This window comes from Schistocerca nitens, chromosome 4, assembly GCF_023898315.1.
Source record: "Schistocerca nitens isolate TAMUIC-IGC-003100 chromosome 4, iqSchNite1.1, whole genome shotgun sequence".
Classification (NCBI taxonomy): domain Eukaryota; kingdom Metazoa; phylum Arthropoda; class Insecta; order Orthoptera; family Acrididae; genus Schistocerca; species Schistocerca nitens.
The window spans coordinates 987,897,063-987,919,745 of NC_064617.1; positions in this window are offsets into that span (position 1 = coordinate 987,897,063).

Here is a 22,683-nt window from a genome sequence, read left to right on the forward strand (position 1 = left end):
TTTCAAAGGAAATGCGCCACATAAAATGACTCAGTGCTCGTACAAGCGTCTGCCAACAGCAAAATGTGTCAAAGGCAATGCTTCATAATAAGACTATGCAATGCTTCATAATAACAAATTGCCTTCGATGAGCATGACGTCACAGCTGTTTACACTAGACTTATTTAATCAGTTACGAGCGGGCTCATGTACACGCGCAGTTTCGAGTCGCGTGTGAGTAGAGGCCTACCTTCTCCCGCTTCTGGCTACAGAGATGTGGCTGTTGGCTGTGTAAGCAGCAACAGTGGCAACCAGCCACAAGGTACCCGGAAAAATTTAAAAAAAATGGTTCAAATGGCTCTGAGCACTATGGGACTCAACTGCTGTGGTCATAAGTCCCCTAGAACTTACAACTACTTAAACCTAACTAACCTAAGGACAGCACACAACACCCAGCCATCACGAGGCAGAGAAAATCCCTGACCCCGCCGGGAATCGAACCCGGGAACCCGGGCGTGAGAAGCGAGAACGCTACCGCACGACCACGAGATGCGGGCGAAAAATTTTACTGGCGCGCCCAAGCTTCCAGATACACGCGTGTGCAGCAGGCCCGTATCTAGTGGGGAGTGAGGGCAAACCGGGGTATCTGAAAAGGGTGGCAATTTCGGGGGGAGGGGGCGAAAGCACACTCTTGAGAAAAAAACAAGAACCACTTATTTCACAAAGCAGCTAGCATCCAGCGCACGTCGGTCTATCGATTATTCATGTGATTTCGAAACACCCCTGCTGGTTTTTGAACACATTCTAAGTTGATTTATGAATGTATTATAAGTTGATTTTTGAATGCGTGCATAGTGTACGTGATGTCTCTACCAGGGGAATCCTCTTCACATCTAGAAATAAAATTTCCTGCTGACAAAACGGGAAGGGGGTATACGAGCTGAGCGGAATAAAGCCGAACCGGTGAATGCCAAGTGCTGCTTGTTTATGTGGTTGATTTGGTTTGCGAATGTCCAGCGTTGTTATAATTACTAGCGAAATCCATAGATTCAGACTACCAGAGTGGAAATAAACGACTAACAGGTAAGAATGATTACATATTATCTACTCGGTGTATCCAAGAAAGTGAAATTTTGACAGAAATTTTTTGGCCAGATCGCTACACGAGACAGGGCCAGTTTGTAGTCCCCGGCTAGCAGCCATTTTCGGAGCAGCGCGGAAAACGCACTGTACGAACACGTAATAACGCCTAACCGGAAAATAATCGCTGGATAACTAAACCGGTGATTGTGGCAGGGTTAGTGAAGTTAACCGGAGAATGACAGTGGTAGGAATAGTTAAAGAATTAGTGATGATAAGACTGTTTGTTAGCACGAGGAAGGAGAAGAAACGGGGACATCACACAAATTATGGAAGAATATGACGATACCAAATTTATACAAAAATTTCGTTCTACTACTTTTCGGTCTCGTGCATGAGAAACTGGAGCGTATGAATGAAATGTGAAACTATTTCCTAACGTAAAGCTTTTTGCTTGTAGTAGGCCAAATACGTATTTTGTATTGGTACTTCGTGAATTATATTCTGACATATTATAAAAATGATCATTGTTGCCAAAAAAGTTTCGTTTATTTGGTGTGTGTTACAATTGCTGAAATATTAGAAAGGCCTATTATGTTTTCTCCAGCATACACTGACAAAATAGACGTAATCAGATCGAGAAACCACACCAGTCTTGGGTACTATTTGTATTAACAGCTTTTTCAGTATTAGACGATAAGGTAATCGTCCTTTCGCAGAAAGGAAAGCACGCCATGTAAAGCTGTAGCAAGATTAGAGAGAAAAATCGCTAGGACCTAAGGATAGAAGAAATGTGTACTCTCTTGCCTGTCTCTTGTCTTTACTGGTTTTAGGTGTCCTATATTTAATTTTATGTCAGCAGAAGAGGCGCTACAGGACATTTTAATTTCCACTATCCTGAAATAGTTTGATGGCATACATTACAAAATATACACGTTTGGGTTCCACAGAGCGAAATACAGTGACGTGCGGCATAACAATGTCGTTTCAAGATGCGTGGCACCTCACTGCACACTTAAGACCAAATATTGTGTCTTACATTTCCTCGAAGATATATCTTTAATGTATCAGACTCTTCAGAAAGACGTGCGAAAGATGTATTTTTTTTTTTTTTAATTTCTGACGTTCTGATGCGCAGAGCAGTCTGAGTTATAGTGGGGGGGGGGGGGGGGATGTCTGCACATGACCCGTTTTTACATTTAGTGATTTTTCTGTTTCCTCTTCGTTTACTGCTCTCACGTCAAATGATAACAAGACGGATTTCTGTGGCTGGGAGCTATCAAGTGAATTAACATACGTTCACATAATTACGGAAGGGTAAACTATGTTACTAGTTTCAGATTTTATTTTATTTCCACCTTTCTGAGAGTCAAGCATTAATCGCCTTGAAGAACAATGAAGCTATTTTTGTCAGTTGGATAAATAAATTTGGCTTTTAGTAAGCTTTGCTGCTTAGGCTGTCAATTTATTCCATACTATTGGCTAGTTTCAACTGATCGCTGCGTTTCAGGTGCACGTTTTCATCTTCTAGCACGTATGGCATTATTCCATAATAAAGAACCAAACATGAGATAATACAGTACTGGTACTCCAAGAAAATTTACGTGCCGAAAAGCACACTGCAAGCTTCATATCTGGTCGAGGCCTACGTCATTGAGAATCTGGACATACGAATGTGCACTGTAAGGCGAACTATGCATTTTAGTATGGTTCAAGAAATTCTGACGCTCTTGGAGTATCCTCTGATGTCTTTATGACATAATGTAAGATCTTTTAATGGTTTACACGTACGAACATACGGGCTTCCTACATCACCGTAGCTGCGCATGCGCGGTTAACGCCTCTTATCTGGTGCTCTCTAACTGCTGAAATAAATCTATTTCTAATAGCTCACGGGAAAATATTGCGAATTGTTGTTCGGAAGCGTTATTTTCAAAGTAAATTTCCTTTTACGTAAGATGAACTATGTGCGAGAATGTACGATGGATTTCTTAAATCAGAGTGTTTGGTCTCTTTTAAAAATCAATTATTTGATGACGAGCCATTTAGAAGAATTTCGAGCCCAGAAGATTAGAGATTCATGTCGATATTAAAAATTTTGCTAGCGTATTTGTGTGATGTATCTTAAAGTGTAACGTGCGCTAAACTGATCAACATTAGAAGTGAAAGCTTAGCTTCTCTTGTAGCTTATTAATCTTCGAGACAAATATTATATGCGAAACGTTTGCTTTTCTTGTAGCAACACTATGTATATTAATTTAAACCATTAACTTTTCCTGTTGGTGGAATTCGAATTTAAACTTTCGTAATACGAGAATATGCAGCGTACATGCTCTGCGCATCAAAGTTCTTTCCAAAACGTGTTTTTTCCCCCTGAGTATCGTTTTCTAAAGCTCCGGGAAATTCTACGCTGCTGTATAAAGCAATATCCTATAAAAGGATAAGTTTTACAGTTACGAGGGAAAGTATACTGTCACATAACATGGCAAAAGCGTTTTTTCACCCGGGAGAAAATGTATTTTTAACCGGGATACCTGGGAAAAATCCGGGATTTTTTTTTCTCCTTGTCCCCGTATACACCCTGTCACAGCTCTATGTTATCGAAAATTGTAATTTAATTTGCTGGATTTCATACTCCTTGCAGTGAGCACTTTATTGCACTGAAAACGTCACTGAATTTCAATATTTATGTGAATAATAGCAGAAAAGCTTACATGACTGTTTTTCAAAAAAAAAAAAAAAAAAGAATAAATAAAGCCTCAATGGGATGACAAGGGATGGAACCCGGCGTCTTAGATTAATAGTGATAGGTTGGCACATGTTCACTGTGACGGCAGTGCCCGTTGGGAACATATCGGTTTCGAAATATGGAGGACACACGAATGAGTGCTCACTACAGAGACAAACGGAGCGCCCAGTCACTGCTGCTCTTCCGTTGTCAACAGAGACGGCGCGCGCCCGCTCTCTTTTAGTGAGACACCAGTTCAAAAAAAAAAAAAATGGCTCTGAGCACTATGGGACTTAACATCTGTGGTCATCAGTCCCTTAGAACTTAGAACTACTTAAGCCTAACTAACCTAAGGATATCACACACATCCATGCCCGAGGCAGGATCCGAACCTCCGACCGTAGCGGTCACGCGGTTCCAGACTGAAGCGCCTAGAACCGCACGGCCACACCGGCCGGCTGAGACACCAGTGAACCTGCAGAAAGACTACCAACATCTGGTATCGCTTACAGGCCACAACATCCTGTTTACCCGTACACACGCTGCTAGCAAGTGCTGCGTTGTAGGTGGCCATTCATAACTGCAGTTGAGGAACAATGAAGGAGAGACAAACCTACCACTGACTAAAATACGAGGGTTGGAACTTAAATAGTGGCAACTATTTATTCACAACCGATACCAAGGAGTTACTGTCCTTCAAAGTAGTCACCAGCGTTATGTATAACCCGTTGCTAGCGATGTGGAAAGTGTAGTATACCGTTAGCAGAGCCTGTTCTGTCGATGGTGCGATTGGAGCGGTCTACTGCCTGTCGAATCTCTGGAACAGTTCTGAAGCGAATGCCACGAAGTGGTTCCTTCATCTTCGGAATCAAATCAAAGTCACAAGGACGTAAGTCCGGGGAGTATGGTGGATGGTACAGTACTTCCCAGTCCCATCGACCGAACAGAGCAGCCACGGCTTGCGCTGTATGCGCCCGCGCATTGTCGCGCAAAATGATGGGTGGGTTGCGCAGAAAGTGTCGCCGCTTCTTTCGCAAAGCTGGTCGCAGGTGATGCTCCAAAAACGAACAGTAATGCAGTGCATTGACGGTCTGCCGTGGAGGAACGTAATGCGTTAGGATAACACCATCACAGTCGTACACGGGAATCACCGTAACTTTCACCATACTGGGGCTCTGACGCACTTTCGACTTTCGCAGCGACCGATAATGACGTCATTCGTTGGAATGTTCGTTGGATTGGCGTTTCATTTTTGGCTTCGTGGCATTCGCTTCAGAACTGTTCGAGAGATTCGACAGGCAATAGACAGCTCCATTCGCCCCATCAACAGAACAGGCTCTGCTAACGGTATACTACGCCTTCCACATCGCTGGCAATGGGTTCTACACAACGCTGGTGACTACTTTGAAGGACAGTAAAAGGTGCAAACATGTAACTCTTTTGTATCGGTTCTGAATAAATAGTCGCTACTATTTAAGTTCGAACCCTCGTATGTAACTGCTCTGCGGCACTTTTACTTACTCCTTTCGTCTAAGACTGCATTCTCCACAATTACGAAAATGTGTACAATGCTTCTCAGATGACGATTTGTTGAAACATTCAGTCAGCCGTAATATACGGTAATACGCAAGCTGCAACAGTGATTCTTCATCGAAAACTGATATACTTAAACTTGTTCAAATTCAAGAAGTACATACACTCCGAGACAGAAAAAGGCGTTCCACGAAGGAATTATCTGAGTGGGACGGAAATCGGTACGTGTGAGGCACATATACAGACATACAAATGATTACAATTTCAGAAAAACTGAATGTTCTAGTCAAGAGAAAGAGCTACGCAAATTGAGCAAGTCGATAACGCGTTGGTTGACCTCTGGCTCTTATGCAAGCAGTCATTCGGCTTGGCATTGATTGATAGGGTTGTCGGATGACAACCCGAGAGACGTCCTGCCAAATTCTGTCCGGCTGGCGCCTTAGGTCGTCAAAACCCAGGACTGGTTGGAGGGACGTGGCCATGCTGCTCCAATCGTTCTCAACTGGGGAGATAACCGGCGACTTTTTTGCTGGCCAAGGTAAGGTTTCGTATGCACGAAGACAGGCAGTAGAGACTCTCGCCGTGTGCGGGCGGGCATTATCTTGCTGAAATGTAAGTCGAGGATGGCTTGCCACGAAGGACAACGAAACAGGGCGTAGAATGTCGTCGACGTACTGCTGTGCTGTGAGCGCGCCGAGGATGGTAAACAAGGGGGACCTGCTATGAAATGAGATGCCGCCCCAGAGCACCACCTCTGGTTATCAGGCCGTGTAGCAGGTGACAGTCAGGCTGTTATCCCACCACTGTCTGGGAAGTCTCCACACACGACTTTGTTGGTCACTGGGGCCAGGAATCTCTTTGACATAAGTAAGATTGTCTTCGGCGGTGAGTCTCCTTCGAACTGAGCGCCGATAACCAGCGAATGCGTGTCTGGAGAAGCCCCGAAGAGTGACTGTCTGGGGTGTCATTTCCTTTCATTGCAGGACCCCATTGTTGTCATCCGCGGCGCTCTTACAGCCCAATTTTGTTGTCCTTGACGGCAAGCCATTCTGGGCTTACGTTTTAGCGAGATAACGGCAAGAGTTCCTACTGCTTGCCTTGGTGTTTGTCAAATCATACTATGGTCGGCAAGGTCGCCAGATCTCTCCCCATTTGAGAATGTTTGGAGCATTACGGGCAGGGCGCCTCGACGTGTTCGTGATTTTGTCGGTCTAATGCGCCAGTTGGACAGAATTTGGCACGGTATCCTTCAGGAGAACATCCAACAATTCTGTGAATCAGTGCCAAGCAGAATAACTGCTTGCATAAGAACCAGACGCGGACGAACGCGTTGCTGACTTGCTAATTCGTGAAGCTTTGAACAAATCATCCAATTTTTCTGAAACTGTAATCATTTGTTTGCCTGTACATGTACGTCACATCTGCTGATTTCCGTCCCATTCGGCTGATTTGTATTTTTCTGATGACATCATCCTCCTGACTAGTCCCGCCCGGAGATCCAGTGGGGCACTGTCTTATCCTCAGAATATTTTATCGAGGAAGATGCCATCACACGAAAGCATGAAGCAGAATCGCGTGTCTTCCAGGAAAAGAAAACGGCTGTAGTTTCCTTCTTGCTTTGACCTGTCTGCAGTACCAACATTGCAAGACTTTACTGGGTAACATTAGAAGCCCAAATCAGTCAGTAATCGAGACTATAGACCCTACAACTACTGAAAAGTAGTTGCTCTTCAGTAACAGTACACTATCTGACCAAAAGTATCTGCCAGCTATTAGTAGATGTTAATATCGGGTGTGTCCACACCTCTACTTTATGAAGAGCAAAACAATGATGGTATCTGAATTTCAGTGGAGGAATGGCAGCCCATTCTTCCTCAAGAGCCGAAACCACAGAAGGTAGTGATGTCGGACGCTAGGGTCCGTCGCGAAGTGTACATGCTGACTCATCCTAAAAGTGTTACATTGGAATAAGGTCAGGACTCTGGACAATCCAATCCATTTCAAGGTTGCTGATGTCCAAAACCCGTTGCCTCAGAGATGCTCCTGTATGAGAGGCTCCATTGTCATACTTCACTGCTGACACTACACATGATGACTGGTATTATTCGCCAGGCAATCGCCAAGCCTAAACCCTTCGTCGGATTACTAGAGGGTATAGCGTGATTCATGATTCATGACTCCATATCACTCGTTCCCACTCATCCACTTTTCAGCAGCGTCGCCGTTTACACCACCTCAAGCGTCGCTTAGCATTGACTGGAGAAATGTGTGGCTTAAGAGGAGCTGCGAAAACAGTTGTATAACTCCCTAGGCACACACACTGTTCCACTTGGAGTGCAGGTAGCACTATGAAACTCACGTGCGATTCCTTCCGCCGATTTCATGCGATTTTCTACAACCACCCTCCGCAATGCTTGACGGCGATCGTCCGTCACTGCATGAAGTCTACCTGATCTTGATTTAGTTGTGGCTGTCGCTTCGCGTTTCCACTTGACAGACACATCACCAGCAGTCGACTTGGGCAGCTTTAGAAGGCGTGTAATGGCTTCGTTAATGACATGACATCCAGTGACTGGTCCGTGTTCTGGTCTCTTAACCAACGCATTCTGCTGTTACTGCATCTCTACTGACGACACGATACTCCCTGCCTCCTTTTGTTCGGCCGAATGCGCCTCTCGTGTCATCTAGGGTCAGTTCCGCATTGAATACGGGTGTCAGGATACTTTCGATCAAATATTGTATGATGGTGTGGCCTTTCCAGAGACATAAGTCGATGTGATTGTACCTATTGCACAGCTACCTGCAACGTTAAGGCAGATATGGCACCACATTGCAGTGCGGTTCATGGATCACTGGTCGATACTAGGTTACAATGTTTTTAATATATGGGGTGTTTGGGGAGGAAAGGTCAATATTTTACACAGTGATAGTATAAGTAATGATGAACAAAATATGTTATATGAACGTAGGTCCGCAAATGCTTCGTTAGGGAGGTATGGGTTTTGAAAAGAAACATTAATTCTGCAAAACTGATGTGCACAACGTGAACGTATCCGCAGTACAGCTGGACCGCAACGTGATTTTCTTGAAAACAATGTTACAGAGAAGTACTGTTATGTTACACATGTTTACATAACGTTTATTTACTATGCATTTAGTACATAACGGATTACAACATGCATGTTACATGTATTCAGTTGAAAAAGACGTACCACGTCTTTGACAAATGCCTTTAACACTTACCGTACAGACGATGTAAAAATCACAGAAGAGGTTCGAATATTCTACCATGAACGTCAATGCACTTTTGCGCTTCAGCGAGAACATGTTGTGCTGCTTGTTCAGTTGCCTATGGTTGGTTCCTAATCAACTCAGCAGCTTCCACGATGCGACGAAGCAGTTCATCTCGTGTATTTACCTTCACTTTGTGCACCTCTGATTTCATCCAATCCCATAAACAGAAATCTAAAGGTGTAAGGTCAGGTGATGTTGGAGTCCAGGTTATTATCGCTACGGCCAATCCAGCGATTAGGGTAGGTGCGGTTGAGATGGAGGGGCACCGTCATGTTGAAAGTACATTCCAGTTCGCTTGGCTAAACGAACGTCTTCCAATAGTTCCACAAATGAATTTTCCAAAAAATGCAGGCACCTCTCTCCCGTCAATCGCTGATTGGTAATAAATGGACCTATCAAAAGGTTACCGATCATGCCGCGCCAAACATTTATGGCAAAACGAACTTGGAAATTGGTATTCATTGAAGCGTGTGAATTCTCCTGTGACCACCGATGATTATTGCGTGTGTTGTGTATTCCATCTCGTGAAAACTGGGCTTCGTCAGTGAATAGTATGTATGGAAGCGAACGAGTATTATCCAGTGACAGAATTGAAGTCGCTGGGCATTGTCGCCAACGTGGAGATTTTAGAATCGCTGTATGTGAAATGGGTACAGGTTTTCCGCATGAAATGTTTACTATACACCTGTCTGTGGGACATTCATACACAAGGACATTCTTCGTATGCTCGTACTCCGACTTCGCTCAACACTTGATAATTTCTTCCTGTTCTTGCAAAGTTTGTTGACGTGCACGCTCGGACAAAAAATGTCTACTTGGAAGAGAGCCTGTTGCACATAAAGTGATAAACACTTGGATGAACACCCTGCTATCAGGTAATCGTAAAGTCGGAAAGCGCCTGTGGCACAACTGCGCAAACAACGGGTGATTGTACTACGTACGTCACATGACCATAATACGTGGTAGGTTGCATAGCGTAAACATGGCATGTACCCGTGCACTGTTTGCAAGGAAATCACGTTACAGTGTAGTTGTGTTGCGTATTCGTTCACGTTGTGCACAGCAATTTTGCAGAATTAATGTTTCTTTTCAAGACCCATACCTCCCTAACGAAGCATTTGCGGATCTATGCTCGTATAACAATTCTTGTTCAGAATTACTTATACTATAAAATATTGATCTTTCCTCCCCAAACACCCTGTATGCTCCGTAAAACCTTAAAATTTGTGAAGTCAGAACAGTTCATTATGTGGCGTTCAAGTAAAATGAACGTCCTTAATTTATTTCCAAACTTCAGAAATCATTCTTACTCAGATTCAAGGAATACGACTCATGTAATGTTACACAGTGTAACGGACTTCCGAACCCACCTGACACATACACTGCACATGTCGCGCAAAGTCATCGACTTTAAAATGAAATACCTTATGTATACTATTCTTTCATATTTTTTTGTGTGGGACATACGTCCCTGAATTAAATTAAAAATAGTTTTCATAGCCCGGACCTGGTCAATATTTACGCACTGAAGGAAGGGAGGCGAGGATTTAACGTTTCCCCTTTACAGACGGAGGACAAGATCGGAATGTTCCCGAGATGGAGAAGGAATTCGCCCTTATTCTTTCATAGGAACCGATCCGGAATTTGCCCTGAACGATTTGGGGAAACCGCGAAAAGCCTAATCAGGATAGTTGGACGCGAATTTGAACCATCTTACTCCTGAATGCGAGGTCAGTGTGCACTGCACCACCTCGCTCGGCCAATGCTGTCGGGATGATTACCTTTGTTGTAAGGCGAATGCTGGACCTGACAATCCCCCCCTGAATGTTTCCAATTGCGACCCTCTTGACCCAACGTCCAGCCCGCTTGGTACACATCCTGTCTCAATAATGGACCATTACACGAACAGTCACATCAATCTTTAGGGGTACAGAATGAGAGGTATTAAAACAAAGGTACTTCCAGGTCCAAGGGCCTTTATATCTGGCAATGCACCCTGGTTGGCGGCAAAGTAATAATTAGGATTCACAGAGTTGTCCCTCCAACATTGCTCAGGGGCCGACAACAATGCATGGTGAAGACACATTGTAGCAAATCTTTCTTTCTTAAAGTATTTGTTAAGCTGCTTAATTGAAATTGTATTGGTATATACTGTTAAATATGTTTCTAGTAGCGTCCCGGACAATGTGGTGAGCCGTCAACTGTATTGCGACGTGTTGGTGAAATTTTAATGAAGTAAAGAAAGAATGGTTCGTGCATATGTGCCGCCACTTGGAACGGAAATGCGACTCCGGCTATTGTTTTTACACTACTGGCCATTAAAATTGCTACACCACGAAGATGTGCTACAGACGCGAAATTTAACCGACAGGAAGAAGATGCTGTGATATGCAAATAAATGATTAGCTTTTCAGAGCATTCGCACAAGGTTGGCGCCGGTGGCGACACCTAGAACGTGTCGACATGAGGAAAGTTTCCAGCCGATTTCCCATACACAAACAGCAGTTGACCGGCGTTGCCTGGTGAAACGTTGTTGTGATGCCTCGTGTAAGGAGGAGAAACGCGTACCACCACGTTTCCGACTGTGATAAAGGTCGGATTGTAGTGTATCGCGATTGCGGTTTATCGTATCGTGACACTGCTGCTCGCGTTGGTCGAGATGCAATGACTGTTAGCAGAATATGGAATCGGTGGGTTCAGGAGGGTAATACGGAACGCCGTGCTGGATCCCAACGACCTCGTTTCACTAGCAGTCGAGATGACAGGCATCTTATCCGCATGGCTTTAACGGATCGTGTAGCCACATCTCGATCCCTGAGTCAACACATGGGGACGTTTGGAAGACAACAACCATCTGCAGGAACAGTTCGACGACGTTTGCAGCAACACGGACTATCAGCTGGGAGACCGTGGCTGCGGTTACCCTTGACGCTGCATCACAGACAGGAGCGCCTGCGATGGTGTACTCAACGACGAACCTGAGTACACGAATGGCAAAACGTCATTTTTTTCGAATGAATCCAGGTTCTGTTTACAGCATCATGATGGTCGTATCCGTGTTTGGCGACATCGCGGTGAACGCACATTGGAAGCGTGTATTCGTCATCGCCATTCTGGCGTATCACCCGGCGTGATGCTATAGGGTGCCATTGGTTACACGTCTCGGTCCCCTCTTGTTCGCATTGATGGCACTTTGAACAGTGGACGTTACATTTCAGATGTGTTACGACCCGTGGCTCTACCCTTCATTCGATCCCTGTCAAACCCTACATTTCAGGAGGATAACGCACGACCGCATGTTGCAGGTCCTGTACGGTCCTTTCTGGATACAGAAAATGTTCGACTGCTGCCCTGGCTAGCACATTGTCCTGATCTCTCACCAATTGTAAACGTCTGGTCTATGGTGGCCGAGGAACTGGCTCGTCACAATACGGCAGTCACTACTCTTGATGAACTGTGGTATCGTGTTGAAGCTGCATGGCCAGCTGTACCTGTACACGCCATCCAAGCTCTGTTTGACTCAATGCCCAGGCGTATCAAGGCCGTTATTGCGGCCAGAGGTGGTTGTTCTGGGTACTGATTTCTCATGATCTATGCATCCAAATTGCGTGAAAATGTTATCACATGTCAGTTCTAGTATAATATATTTGTCCAATAAATACCCGTTTATCATTTGCATTTCTTCTCGGTGTAGCAATTTTAATGGCCAGTAGTGTAGCTATTTGTTGTCGTCGGCGTTGGTCACATCCGACTGCACAGCTGCTGGTATGGGATGATCATGTTGTTAAATGTTATCTCCTCCAGAAATTTGTCTCTGGTATCCACATCAACAATCTAAAAGCTTTTAGAAATAATGCAAGTAGTGGCTTCTCCTCTGTAGAAAACTTACGGAATAACTCCAGTATTACGTGTTATAGCCATGTCTGAAGTCTGTCTACACTGAGGTACCATGCGTTACTAGGAGCCACGGCAGAGCAGTAGGCACCTATACAGATGGCTGTAGTATCGCGTACACAAGGTATAAAAGCACAGTGCATAGGCGGAGCTGTCATCTGCACTCAGGCGATTCACTTGAAAAGGCTATACAACGCAAATTAACAGACTCTGAACATCGAATGGTAGCATAAGCTATACGCGTGCAATATGCAATTCCGTAAATCGTTGGTTAATTCAGTATTCCGAGGTCCACAGTGTCGACAGTGCGCCGAGAAAACCATTACCTGCCACCAGGGACGACAGTGTGGCCGACGGCCTTCACTTAACGACCGAGATCATCGGCGTTTGCGTGCGGTTGTAAGTGCTAACAGACAAGCAGCGCTGCATGAAATAACCCCAGAAATCAACGAGGTACGTACGACAAACATACCTATTGCAGGGTGTATACGACCTGGGACAACGGGGAGATGCGGGAAAAACCCGGGAATTTTTTCATCCGGGAGGAAGCCGGGAAAAACCCGGGAATTGTTTAGAATTCCGGGATTTTTTCATTGTTTTAGTTTTCATTTAAATATTTGTGATTTTGACTGGTATGAACCAATACATGAACAAAACATGAACGGGAGGAAAAAAAAAAGAAAATAAATTAAGTTACAAAGGAAATGCGCCGTATACGAGGTGTATTCAAGTTCTAAGGCCTCCGATTTTTTTTCTCTGGACTGGAAAGAGATAGAAAGATGTGCATTGTTTTAAAATGAGGCCGCGTTCATTGTCAATACGTCCCAGAGATGGCAGCACCGTACGGCAGATGGAATTTTACCGCCAGAACTGTTTTAAATACTTAAAATGGCGACGTTTTCCTAACTTGAACAGCGTGCAATCATTCGTTTTCTGAATTTGCGTGGTGTGAAACCAATTGAAATTCATCGACAGTTGAAGAAGACATATGGTGATGGAGTTATGGATGTGTCAAAAGTGCGTTCATGGGTGCGACAGTTTAATGAAGGCAGAACATCGTGTGACAACAAACCGAAACAACCTCAGGCTCGCACAAGCCGGTCTGACGTCATGATCGAGAAAGTGGAGAGAATTGTTTTGGGGGATCGCCGAATGACTGTTGAACAGATCGCCTCCAGAGTTGGCATTTCTGTGGGTTCTGTGCACACAATCCTGCATGACGACCTGAAAATGTGAAAAGTGTCAGCCAGGTGGGTGCCACGAATGCTGATGGACGACCACATGGCTGCCCGTGCGGCATGTTGCCCAGCAATGTTGACACGCAACGACAGCACGAATGGGACCACCTTTTCGTCGGTTGTGACAATGGATAAGATGTGGATGCCATTTTTCAATCCAGAAACAAAGCGCCAGTCAGCTCAATGGAAGCACACAGATTCACCGCCTCCAAAAAAATTTCGGGTAACCGCCAGTGCTGAAAAAATGATGGTGTCCATGTTCTGGGACAGCGAGGGCGTAATCCTTACCCATTGCGTTCCAAAGGGCACTACAGTAACAGGTGCATCCTACGAAAATGTTTTGAAGAACAAATTCCTTCCTGCACTGCAACAAAAACGTCCGGGAAGGGCTGCGCGTGTGCTGTTTCACCAAGACAACGCACCCGCACATCGAGCTAACGTTACGCAACAGTTTCTTCGTGATAACAACTTTGAAGTGATTCCTCATGCTCCCTACTCACCTGACCGGGCTCCTAGTGACTTTTGGCTTTTTCCAACAATGAAAGACACTCTCCGTGGCCGCACATTCACCAGCCGTGATGCTATTGCATCAGCGATTTTCCAGTGGTCAAAACAGTCTCCTAAAAGAAGCCTTCGCCGCTGTCATGGAATCATGGCGTCAGCATTGTCAAAAATGTGTACGTCTGCAGGGGCTTACGTCGAGAAGTAACGCCAGTTTCATCGATTTCGGGTGAGTAGTTAATTAGAAAAAAAATCGGCGGCCTTAGAGCTTGAATGCACCTCGTACTACAACAAAACAGTGCTCATACAAGCGTCTGCCAACAGTAAAGTGTGTCAAAGGCTTTAGGAACACTACCCAATGCTTTATAACAACAAATTGCTTCCGATGAGCGTGACGTGAGAACTGTTTCAATTAGATTCGTTTGAGCAGTTGAGGGCGGGCTCTTGCGCATGCGCAGTTGAGTCGCGTATGAGTAGTACCTTCTCCCGCTTCTGGTTACGGAAGTGTGGCTGGGCGCCACTACTTAATATTGTCCCGGTTCGGAAATATCGTAGATCTGGGGCTGATGCACAGAGCAGTCTGAGTTGTGGTGGGGAGGTGGGTCGTTTCCACGTGACCTGTGTTTACGTTCAGTGATTTTGTTGTTTCCTCTTCGTTTATTGCTCTCACGTTAAACGATAACAAAACAGATGTTTGTGGCCGGGAGCTATCAAATGAATTAAAATACGTTCGCATAACTGCGGCAGGCTAAAATATGTTAATAGTTTCAGATATTATTTCCACCTTTGACAGTCAAGCATTAATCGCCTTACAGAACAATGAAGTTATTTTTGCCGGTTTCCTAAAGAGATTTGGCTTTTATTAATCCTTTCTACTGAGGCAGTCAATTTATTTGAAACGAAGTGTTTAATTTCACACTATAGGCTACTTTCAACTGTTCACTGCATTTCAAGTGCACGTATGGCATTATCCTATAATAAAGAACCAAACATGAGTATTGGTATTCCAAGAAAATTTACATACGGATGTGCATTTTAAGCCGAATTATGCATTTTAGCATGGTTCGCGAAATCCCGACACTCTTGAAGTATCCTTTGATGTCTTGTTTCTTTTGTGACATAATGTAAGATCTTTGAATGTTTTACACGTACGAACATACGGGCTTCCTGCGTCATCGTAGCTGCGCAAGCTCGGTGACGCCTGTTACCTGGCGCTCTCTTGCAACGGCTGAAACGAACCTATTTCTTACAGATTGCGGGAAAACATTGCGAATGGTGTTTTGAAAAGCATTACATTCAAAGCAGATTTCCTTTTACGCAAGATGAACTATGTGCGAGAATGTACGATGAATTTCTTAAATCAGAAAGAGTTTGACTCTCATTTAAAAATCAACTCTTTTAGGATGACCATTTGGAAGAATTTCGAGCCGAGAGGATGAGACATTTGCGTCCTTATTAAAAATTTTACTGGCACATTTGTGTGATGTATCTCAACATTATATGTGGAAACTTAGCTTCTCTTCCAACTTATTAATCTTCGAGACCAATGTTATATGTGAATGCTATGTATATTAATTTAAGCCATTAACTTTTCTTATTTGTGTATTCGCGCTACTTAAGAGTGATCTTGCTATTGACTGACTACATCACGTGTCCTATTGCTGTCTTCAGTTGACGAGATCACGTGAATGAGCTATGACGCTTACGAAAGCGCATCACAATCTCGATTTCAATGCTTCGGAAAGTGACATGTGTTGTTTGGTGGAATTCAAATTTATACCTTCGTAATACAAAAATATGCAGCGTACATGTTGCTGCACATCACAGGTCTTTCAAAACGTGTTTTTCCCCCTGTGTTTCGTTCTGTTAAGTGCCGCGAAATTCTACGTCGGCATGTAAAACCATAAACATTCGAAGGATTGACGAGTTTTACAGTGCCGAGGAAGAGTATACCGTCCCTTAACACGGAAAAAGTGTATTTTCACCCAGGAGGAGTCGTATTTTTAACCGCGAAATCAAGGGAAAAATCCGGGAATTTTTTTTCCTTGTCCACGTATACACCCTGTATTGGGACAGTGCGGCGAATACTTGGCTTTAACGGGCTACGGCAGGAGACGACCGATGCGAGTACCTTTGATAACAGCATGACATGTCTTGTGGCACCTCTCCAGGACTCTTAGGATTCGAGGGTGGTGCTGACCTCACGAAGCCCTGGACCTAACTTGTAAACGGGCACTGTACCAGATGGTTTGGGCTCCATAATGATGTAGGCTACGTTTACATGGAACAGACTGAGTAATCTGGTCCAACTGAACCGATCATTCATTGGAAATGGTTATGTTCGACTCCTTGTAGACCATTTGCAGCCATTCATGACTTCATGTACCTAAACAACAAAGGAATTCTTGAAGTTTTCCCGGCGGACATAATGTTCCATCATCTTTCGGGCGTGCACTCGGGACAGCGACGATTCTTCTTGCGATGTTTCGGCTGGAAACCTCCCAGCCATCTTCAAGGCGAGTCGGAGACTGAGTTCATAGCGTTTGCACGTGCCTATTTATACGGAGAGTCACGTGATACAAAGCTTTCAATCCTCAGCAGCTTTGTATCACGTGACTCTCCGTATAAATAGGCACGCGCAAACGCTATGAACTCAGTCTCCGACTCGCCTTGAAGATGGCTGGGAGGTTTCTAGCCGAAATATCGCAAGAAGAATCGTCGCTGTCCCGAGTGCACGCCCGAAAGATGATGGAACAAAGGAATTATTTTATAGATGACAATGAGCCATGTCACCGGTCCACAACTGTCAGCGACTGGTTTCAAGAACATTCTGGACCACTCGAGCAAATGATTTGGCAATCCACATCGCCCAACATGAATCCTATTGCACATTTATAAGACACAATCAAGAGATCAGTTCGTGCACAAAGTCACGCATCGACACCATTTTCGCACATATGGGCGGACATAGAGACAGTATGGCTCAATATTTCTGCAGGGGACTTTCAGTGACTCGTTAAGTCGATGGCACGTGTGGTTGTTGCATTACGCCGGGTAAAAAGAGAACCGACCAGCCGTTAGCCTTCGCTTTCCTTTGATGGTTATTCCATCTGGTAGTTTCTTCTCTGATAGCCTTTGTCGCAGTTTTCGCAGTCTAGTTTCCAGCCTCTTTTGCGCATGACCTACACATCCAAGTTTTTCAATATTTACACTGTCTCTTGCTTTCAGGAAACATATTTTGTATACTTAGATATTTTGTATACTGAGGCTCACGTGACTCTTCTGACCGCAAGAATATGTTCTCTAATCCACTCACTTTCATGCCTCCACTAGATCCTTCACAGTTTTAAGTACACTTATCAGATGGGCTTCACTTTACAAAATATCTTTTCACCTATCAATTAGCAGAAATGCACTTCTCTGCTGCTATTTCATAACATCTTTCTGATCAGGTAGGGCAACACCGTTTTCTGCATCTGTATCTACGTCATTACTCTGCTATTTACAATAAAGTACCTGGCAGAGGGTTCAATGAACCACCTTCAAGCTGTCTCTCTACCGTTCCACTCTCGAACGGCGCGCGTGAGAAACGAGCACTTAAATTTTTCTGAGCGAGCCCTGATTTCTCTTATTTTATCGTGCTAATCATTTCTCCCTATGTAGGTGGGTGCCAACAGAATGTTTTCGCAATCGGAGGAGAAAACTGGTGATCGAAATTTCATGAGAAGATCCCGTCGCAAATAAAAACGCCTTTGTTTTAATGATTGCCACTCCAATTCACGTATCATGTGTGTGACACTATCTCCCCTATTTCGCGATAATACAAAACGAGCCGCGCTTCTTTGAACTTTTTCGATGTCATCCGTCAGTTCCACCTGATGCAGATCCCACACTGCACAGCAATACTCCAGAATAGGGCGGACAAACGCGGTGTAAGCAGTCTCCTTAGTAGATCTGCTGCACCTTCTAAGTGTTCTGCCAGTGAATCGCAGTCTTTGGTCTGTTCTACCCACAATATTATTTGTGTGATCGTTCCAATTTAGGGTATTTGTAATTCTAATCCCTAAGTATTTGGTTGAATTTACAGCCTTCAGAATTGCCTTTACTTATCGCGTAATCGAAATTTAGCGTATTTCTTTTAGTATTCATGTGAATAACTTCACACTTTTCTTTATTCAGGGTCAATTCCCACTTTTCGCACCATACAGATATCTTATCTAAATCATTTTGCAAGTCGTTTTGGTCATTTGATGACTTAACAAGACGCTAAATGGCAGCATCATCTGCAAACAGTCTAATAGGGCTGCTCAGATTGTCTCCTATATCATTAATGTAGAGCAGGAACAATAGAGAGAGAGCCTATAACACTTCCTTGGGGAACGCCGGATATTACTTTTGTTTTAATCGATGACTTTCCGTCTATTACTACGAACTGTGACCTTTCTGACAGGAAATCACGAATCCAGTCGCACAACTGAGGCGATACTCCGTAGGCACGCAGTTTGGTTAGAAGACGCTTGTGAGGAACGGCGTCGAAAGTCTTCTGGAAATCTAAAAATATGGAATCAATTTGACATCCCCTGTCGATAGTACTCAGTACTTCATGACTATAAAGAGCTAGTTGTGTTTCGCAAGAACGATATTTTCTGAATCCGTGCTGACTATGTGTCAAAAAATCGTTTTCTTCGAGATACTTCATAATGTTCGAATACAGTATATGTTCCAAGACCCTACTGCAAATCGAAGTTAGTGATGTGGGCCTGTAATTCACCGAATTAATCCTATTTCTCTTCTTGGGTATTGGTGTGACTTGAAAATTTTTCCAGTCTTTAGGTGCGGATCTTTCTCTGAGCGAGCGGCTGTATACACGGTGTTACAAAAAGGTACGGCCAAACTTTCAGGAAACATTCCTCACACACAAAGAAAGAAAATATGTTATGTGGGCATGTGTCCGGAAACGCTTACTTTCCATGTTACAGCTCATTTTATTACTTCTCTTCAAACCACATTAATCATGGAATGGAAACACACAGCAACAGAACGTAGCACCGTGACTTCAAACACTTTGTTACAGGAAATTTTCATAATGTCCTCCGTTAGCGAGGATACATGCATCCACCCTCCGTCGCATGGAATCTCTGATGCGCTGATGCAGCCCTGGAGAATGGCATATTGTATCACAGCCGTCCACAATACGAGCACGAAGAGTCTCTGCATTTGGTACCGGCGTTGCGTAAACAAGAGCTTTCAAATGACCCCATAAATGAAAGTCAAGAGGGTTGAGGTTAGGAGAGCGTGGAGGCCATGGAATTGGTCCGCCTCTACCAATCCATCGGCCACCGAATCTGTTGTTGAGAAGCGTACGAACACTTCGACTGAAATGTGCAGGAGCTCCATCGTGCATGAACCACATGTTGTGGCGTACTTGTAAAGGCACATGTTCTAGCAGCACAGGTAGAGTATCCCGTATGAAATCATGATAACGTGCTCCATTGAGCGTAGGAGGAAGAACATGGGGCCCAGTCAAGACATCACCAAACGTTCACAGAAAATCTGTGTTGATGACGTGATTGCACAATTGCGTGCGGATTCTCGTCAGCAAACACATGTTGATTGTGAAAATTTACAATTTGATCACGTTGGAATGAAGCCTCATCCGTAAAGAGAACATTTGCACTGGAATGAGGATTGACACATTGTTGGATGAACCATTCGCAGAAGTGTACCCGTGGAGGCCAATCAGCTGCTGATAGTGCCTGCACACGTTGTACATGGTACGGAAACAACTGGTTCTCCCGTAGCACTCTCCATACAGTGACGTGGTCAACGTTACCTTGTACAGCAGCAACTTCTCTGACGCTGACATCAGGGTTACCGTCAACTGTACGAAGAATTGCCTCGTCCATTGCAGGTGTCCTCGTCGTTCTAGGTCTTCCCCCAGTCGCGAGTCATAGGCTGGAATGTTCCGTGCTCCCTAAGACGCCGATCAATTGCTTCGAACGTCTTCCTGTCGGGACACCTTCGTTCTGGAAATCTGTCTCGATACAAACGTAGCGCGCCACGGCTATTCCCCCGTGCTAATCCATACATCAAATGGGAATCTGCCATCTCCGCATTTGTAAACATTGCACTGACTGCAAATCCACGTTCGTGATGAACACTATAACCTGTTGATGCTACGTACTGATGTGCTTGATGCTAGTGCTGTAGAGCAATGAGTCGCATGTCAACACAAGCACCGAAGTCAACATTACCTTCCTTCAATTGGGCCAACTGGCGGCGAATCGAGGAAGTACATTACATACTGACGATACTAAAATGAGCTCTAACATGGAAATTAAGCGTTTCCGGACACATGTCCACATAACATTTTTTCTTTATTTGTGTGTGAGGAATGTTTCCTGAAAGTTTTGCCATACCTTTTTGTAACACCCTGTATAATTGCTTAATATCGAGCTATTTATCAATAAAACTTGGGAGGAGGCGCTGGCATATTGATCAAAGCAGCAAATGTTCTAGCTCCTCTATGACCCTTTCCTATGCACTATATATCATGTGCTAACCTGAGATTTAATTCAAAAACCTTCTTCCCCTGAATGAATTTTGAAATCATACAAGATTTATTCTCTTGTCAGAGTCTACCTATTCAAACTCAGCTTAGCTGCAAAACTCCTTATTGCATTTGCATCCTCACTAATTTCCTCACGGTTTGTCATGTCACAGTATTTTCACTGAACACTACTCGTGATAAGATTACTCAGTATGTTTCAATCCACCAAAACACACACATTATCACTGTCACAATTACTGATGTCATGTAACTCAATTTTTTCTATTTGATGCACTCAGGGTGATATTTGTGAGATGTTGGCGCACTCAGATTGATTAGGCTGCTGTTCTGGTGACACTGTTGAACATTGTGCGCTGTGTCTGATGCCAGAATGGCGTTGGTTGCTATTAAGTAAGCGTATCCTAGGCGTACTGTGTAATAAACACAAGAAGACACATCCGAACTACAGCTATACTGCAACTGTACAGTAGTATTCGTGTAAGTACAACAGAACAAAGATAATGACTTAATAGACTACTGAAGGCTCTCTCCGTGGTACCAACACTATGCAATGCACTGCTGCCAACGTGGAAATTTGGACAAATTCAGTCCTCCACATAGTTTGACGATATCTGAAGGGAGCGTGGTTACAGTGCATGGTCTTCTTTCAATCAACTTTACAGGCGGAAAAATAATCAAATATATATGTATAACCCGCCATTCGATTCAGAAAATATTACTCTATAGGACATATTCAAAACTGAAAATTTGTATTTTTGACCCATTTTCATATCCTTACGCGCTTAAACTTGTTTTAGATTAGAGCATGAGTGGCTTAAATAGCCGCTACATATGATGTCAACAAAAATAGGTAGGGTACCTCAGGGCAGAACGGGATAGCGGGCACAATGGGAAATTGCTCTTTTCTACACTGGACAGTGCTGCAACCTGTTGTGTGAGCATGTAACTATTTCTCCGAATGGAAGGAAAGTGAGGGCAGCCATTCTGATTTAGTTTCCGGTGCGAGATCTAAGTGAATTGTTGTCCGTCACGTTACCACTTGCGTTGTTCTAACGTTTGGTGAATTTCAACGCCAGGTAAACTGTTAATGTTAACTGTATACCCAAAAATGACACATTCCCTTAAAGTGCGTGGCATTTGTTATACTTTAGTTATTTAATGCGTTTAAATAGGTCAGTCATTACACCCCATAAAAGTTGTTAACCTCAAAAGTGCTCTTGGGGCGGAACGGGACAGGGCAGAATGGGATAGTGTCCCGTTCTGCCCCGTCATATTTTGATGCAAGTAGAAAGCAAACCCAGCCTGGATGTTCATGGATGCCAGACTCTCCCAACCAGCTATGTTCGCCGAACAACTCAGCTTTCCAGACATTGCCCGAGGCTGTCATTCCAATCCCACTAATCTGTCATAATACTTGGCGGACTACAAGACCACAAGGAAAAACCGTCGTATTAACAGATTCTCTCTATAAGAAGGAACTGCAGAATACTGTCGCACGTAAAGTAGGCCTACAGAAAGGAGGAGGGTGCACAAATATAAACAATGTCAGGACAGAGACGTCAGGTGCAATGCAACTTAAGGCAAAAATATCAAACTGTACACCCGAAAAAACCAAAACAGAGGACATCAAAGACCTTAAGAAAAATGAAAGGAAGAAGATGATGGACAAGAGAGAATCAGAGAGAGAGGATGCTGAGTGTCTCTACTGTGGGGACTTGTACGCCGTTTCTAACGAGGGCTGGCTCGCATGCCAGAGTGGGCACACAATTCATGTGCTGGCACAGACAGTGAACATGAAGAGGAAATACTGATTTGTGAATATTGTCGAAAGGGCTGGTAGTTAGTGGTTTGGTGGCTACTAAGTA